The sequence below is a fragment of the Arachis hypogaea genome, chromosome 17 (assembly GCF_003086295.3).
Source record: "Arachis hypogaea cultivar Tifrunner chromosome 17, arahy.Tifrunner.gnm2.J5K5, whole genome shotgun sequence".
Taxonomy (NCBI): Eukaryota; Viridiplantae; Streptophyta; class Magnoliopsida; order Fabales; family Fabaceae; genus Arachis; species Arachis hypogaea.
The window spans coordinates 5,895,176-5,901,332 of NC_092052.1; the positions used below are offsets into that span (position 1 = coordinate 5,895,176).

At 31.6% G+C, this 6,157-nt stretch overlaps 1 pseudogene; it reads left to right on the top strand.

The window, feature by feature from the left end:
- The first annotated feature begins 2,818 nt into the window (after window positions 1-2,818).
- On the top strand, window positions 2,819-6,157 carry LOC112764245 (receptor-like protein 6; annotated as a pseudogene).

The following is a 6,157-nucleotide window of genomic DNA, read 5'->3' on the forward strand; positions in this document are numbered from 1 at the left end:
AAACGTGCGTTGGTAGATTCATGAAGCAGTTTTCGTTTTGGCTTATTCACGTAAATTATTTTCTCCCTTGGCTTATTTCTATTTTTTACCCTAAATTATTGATCCATTAAAAAGAACAAATAAATAAAAAACTAATTATAACTAAGAATAAAGTCATGAATAATTAAAATTTATAGTTTAAAATAGTATTAAAGAAAAGAGTACCGAGAATATTAAAAAAATTATAAATAATATAATTTAATAACGTATATTTTGATATATTTTTTATATATTATTTTTGCTTTTGATATAAAAATATATTTTATCAATTCTTATATATTATTTTTATTTTAGTAAGTAAATATTAATTTTATTATAAAATTTAATTAATAATATTTAATTAAATATCTAAATTAAAATGATAGAATAGTATAAAAAATTTATTTAACTTAATATCTATTTTAGTAATTTTTTATCTAAAAGTAAGTTTGAGTATTGTAATCCAAACAATATTTACTTTATTATAACCCATTTTGATATAAAGATTACCAAACATAAATCACTTTAAGACAAACTTACTTTTCATCAAAATCAAATTTGCAAAATCAATTTTATTCAAATTCCCGTTTACAAACTAAAATCCAAACACACACTTACTCGTCCCACTGCAATAATACGAGTGCGTTACTTTTATTCGACTAAATTATTTCATTAATTTAAATTACATTAACTTACATATTCAATATCATTTTTCTTACTTTTGATGCTTTAAATAATACACATAAAATATTTAAAAAAGTTAAAACCAAACGAACACAATTTCGTCGTGTTAAACGATTTTGCATATATCTTCAGTAATTTTAAATTTTTAAAATGATAATTTCAAAATTTTTAAAAAAATACATTTTTATTTTGTTTACCAATTCACATTTTCAATTAACCTAACCACTACGTAATACTATGGTTCATTGTCTCGCAAAAACACGTATTTTTAATTATCATTTTATTTATTTTATTTAAATACAAAATATCAACTAAATAAGTATCACAGCTTAAGACCGTCACTTTCTTGTTTCATTTTCTTTTCGATGAATTTCATGTTCCATTATTTATGTACTTTTTCTTCTTTTTTTTTTTTTTTCCTTTGTTCATGGATTGTTTATGTACTTTCTTCGCATCTTTGGTTGCATTATTTAAATTTCAACACGTTACAATTCATCAGTACTTTCTACCACTACATCCATAATCATTGGTCCACTTAATCCACTTATAAAGCCCAATACATTATCTGCTATTCAATACATTACTCATGCCAATTGAAATGGGCCACAAACTACAAAACTCGTACTAAATTAACCAGCCCACTATCATTCGGCTCGGCTGACCGTCCACTATGGCTTCGGACGATACTCCCACTCCCCCAGTTATCTTCAATAATATAGGACAAATCCGACACTCTCTGCCCATATGTTTAGCAGACCTTCTACACCGGTTCCTATCCCACCATGCACTTTCTTTTCATGTTTTCCACAAAAAGAAGCGACCCTTCAATCAACACCAGTCAAATATTTTAAATTAAATCTGTACCGCTATAACACTTGCAACACTGCTGTTCCGTAAAAGTACATTGCCACACCTGAACACCTTCCATGTAGGTGTTACTTGTGGAAAATCCCCGTCTCTTCACACTACACGCTACAATATAAATAAATTTTAAAACAAAACTATTTTCTTCTTAATTTTAAAAGTTTGCAAACGTGATTTATTAGCTTTTAAAATAATTTTCAACGCATAAATATTAACAAAATACTGATATAGACACATGAATACTACGTTAAATTATATAAAATAATATTGTTCTGATTTTACCAAGACTAATATAAAACTAAGTATTTCAAATCAATTTGCAGTGTTTTGCAATTTACACCCTTATAATTGTAATATATTAAAAAGAGAAAGTCTAGGGATTAGTACTTTTATCAAAATCTGGCTAGCAAAAGAAAAATGAATAATTTTTTATTATTAGATGAAATTTCATACCATTAAAAATATTATAAATAATTAATAGATGACTACAAATCACAAAATTTGCTACCGAAAAAGAGAACTCTTCACGGGGTCAAGGTTGAGAGTCCCTCTAAATAGGGACTTGCAACAACCAATAAAATCATACCATGTGGTAAGTTAATAAAAAAAATATATTAAATATATATATTAAATACTTATATATCTATTTAATTAATTATTTATATTAATTATTTAATAATTAGTTATATTAAATTATAATTAATATAAATAATTATGTTAAATCTATATCAAATATTATTTATATTGTTATATTAAATTATAATTAATTAAATTTATTTTACATAAAAAATAAATTTAATTTTTATATATTATAAAATAATTTTTAGTTAGATTATTTATTTTTATTTATAAAATTTAAAATACTAATCAAATTTAAGTTATTTATTTTAATATTTTATAATATTGAATTATTTTTAATTTATAAATTTAAATAATATTATTATAAAAAAATAATAATTATATTAATTTTAATTACTTAATTAATTAATTAGGTGGGACCACAATAGAGATTAAAGTTAGTTTTTTCTAATGGAGAAGAGAGAGATTCTTTGAGTTCCTATTTATTGATTATGACGCAAAATCTGATGCACTTTTTATGACAGATGAGCCATAAATAGGAACCGAAATGAGTTCCCTACTGGAGATGGTCTAACACTCCTCTATTAAAAATTGAGGCATATTATTATCCCATGGGGTGCTCTCTATAAATTTGCATTTACTCTTGGATTGGAAGCATGCACCGTACCACACATACCCAAATCCTCTCCATCCAACATCAAACCAAATAATCTAAACATTCTGAAATGGGGTGGTTTGTATTGCCATCTTTTGTGCTTTATTTTTTGACATTCTTGTTACTCATCATTCATATTCCGTCTTACACATCCTCATCAGCAGTGTTGCCATTGTGTAACCATGATGACAGCTCAAACTTGCTCCAATTCAAGAACTCTTTTGCTGTCAACACTTCATTCTACAAACACTTGTGGTGGCGGAGTCAGGTGAGCCTTTATTGTTCATCTTATCCCAAGACAGCATCCTGGAACAACAATACTGATTGTTGCCAGTGGGATGGTGTCACGTGCGACACCACGTCAGGGCACGTGATTGGCCTTGACCTCAGTTGCAGCATGCTTCAAGGTGAACTCAATTCCAACAGCACACTCTTCCATCTCACTCATCTTCAACAACTCAACCTCGCTTACAATGATCTCTCTGCCTCTCCACTCTCCTCTAGAATCGGTGACCTTGCGGCTCTCACTCATCTCAATCTCTCAAACTCAGCATTGGGTGGTGATATTCCCTTCACAATTTCTCACTTGTCTAAATTACTCTCACTTGATCTCTCCCGTACAGATATGCTAGATGAGTTAGGATATAGCAAATTGAGATTTGATCCATCCACATGGAACAAACTCATTCTAAACACCACTAACTTGAAAGAGCTAGTTCTAGATGAGGTAAACATGTCTTCCATCAGAGAAAGTTCACTGTCTTTGTTGATGAATTTGTCATCTTCTTTGGTTTCATTGAGTCTTCGACACACTAAGTTGCAGGGGAATTTTCCAATCGGCATACTTGGTTTACCTAATCTTCAAGAACTAACTTTGCAAGATAATCAAGACCTTAAAGTTGAACTTCCAAAGTCTAACTGGAGCACTCCTCTAAGGATCTTGGAACTCAGTGTCACAGTTTCTTCAGGAGAAATACCTGATTCCATTGGCCATTTGAGATCTCTTAAACAACTAGGGTTGGGGAGTTGCCAATTTGATGGATTGGTACCTCTTTCTTTGTGGAACCTCACTCAACTAACTGAGTTAGGCCTTGCAGAAAACACACTTCATGGTGAAATCCCATCTTTACTTTCAAACCTCAAACATCTCACCTTCTTAGATCTTAGTGCTAATCATTTCAATGGTCATATCCCGGATGTGTTCCACAACCTCACCAAATTAGAATCTTTGTCACTTGAATCTAACAGTCTAGGAGGTCAGCTGCCGCCATCATTGTTTTATCTAACCCAACTTTCTGATTTAAGTTTATCAGCTAATAATTTAGAAGGCCCAATTCCAAGTAATGCCACTAAACTCTCAAGATTAAATATTCTTCATTTGGATCGTAATTTATTAAATGGGACAATCCCAGATTGGTGTTTTTCTTTGTCTTCATTGACAGATATAGATCTTAGTAACAACAAGTTCGTAGGACCAATTGGTAAGTTCTCGACTTATTCTGTGTTAACGTTGTCTCTCTCTAATAACAAACTCCAAGGTAGTTTTCCAAATTCACTATTTGAACTTCAAAATCTAACAGATTTATATTTATCATCAAATGAGTTGAGCGGTCATGTAGACTTTCACCCATTTTCAAAGCTCAAATCTTTAGAAACTCTTGATATATTACAATAATCTCTCTATTAATTTTGATAACAATAAGGTTGACTATTTCTCACCTAGCCTGGCCTATATACATTTATCTTCTTGTAAGATAACAACATTTCCTAGATTCCTAACACCACTTCAAAATCTACAAGAACTAGATCTTTCTCATAACAAAATTGAGGGGAAGATTCCCCAATGGTTTAATCGTAATCTCTTAAACACATGGAAGAGCATTTACTATATAGATCTCAGTTTCAACCAGCTGCAAGGAGAACTTCCAGTTCCACCAAATGGCCTTCAAATATTTTCAGTCTCAAACAACAACTTCACTGGTAATGTTTCTTCAGCATTTTGCAATGCAAGCTCCCTCAGTGCACTCATCTTGTCTCACAATCATTTGTCTGGCATGATTCCTCAATGTCTGGGAGCATTTCTTTCTCTCAGAATTTTGGATCTACAAGTGAACAACTTTCATGGAAGCATACCTACAAATTTTTCTCAAGGCAACCAATTTCAAACTATAAAATTGAACCACAACCAACTAGAGGGTTCATTACCAAAGTCTTTAGCTAACTGCACATCCTTGGAAGTTTTGGATCTTGCAGAGAATAACATAGAGGATGTGTTTCCCAGTTGGCTAGAAATGCTTCAGGAGTTAAAGGTACTCAGTTTACGAGCAAACAAGTTTCATGGTACCATCACTAGTTTGAGTGCCGAACATCCATTTCCAAAGTTGAGAATATTTGATGTTTCCAACAACAAATTTAGTGGCCCTTTGCCAACCTCATTCTTTCAGAATTTTCAAGGAATGAAGGATTTGAATGATAGTACTCATCATCCTCCTGATTTGTCATACATGACTGTCAGCTCGAGAACAACATACAATGATTCAGTAGTAGTCATTATCAAAGGTCAGTCCATGGAGTTAGTTAGAATATTAACCACTTTCACAACTATAGACTTGTCAAATAACATGTTTGAAGGAGGAATCCCACATGTTATTGGAGAATTAAGTTCTCTCAAAGGACTTAACCTTTCTCACAATAAAATCAGTGGTATGATTCCACAAACTCTGGGAAATTTGACAAGTTTGGAATGGTTAGACCTCTCGTGGAACCAATTGAAAGGTGAGATTCCTATGGCTTTGACCAATTTGAATTTTCTGGCTGTCTTGAACCTTTCTGAAAACCAGTTGAAGGGAATGATACCAACAGGAGAACAGTTCAATACATTCCAAAATGATTCCTACAGAGGAAACCCAATGCTATGTGGATTCCCTTTGTCAAAGTCATGCAGCAATGATGAAGAACAACCACCTTCAGTGTTTGCTGAGGCAAAAGAATCATTATTTGGGTGGAAGTCAGTTGCAGTGGGATATGGATGCGGAGTGGTATTTGGGATGTTCCTTGGAAGGTTGTTTATAAAGACTGCTAAACCCTTGTGGCTTGCCAGACTTCTTTGTGGATATAATTAACAAAACAAGCACAGGAGAGGCCATGCAGATTGTAAGAGGGTGAAAACTAGGTAGACTTCACGTGAAGTTGATATTCGAGAACATTTAGATGAAAATTTAATTAAATTAGTCAAATCATCTAACAATTTTCAGATATAAACTACACGTAAAGTCCACTGTATTTTTTTGAATAAAACATGCATGCTATTTCTATTAATGAATAGATTATAGATGAGTCATCTATTATTTCAACTAC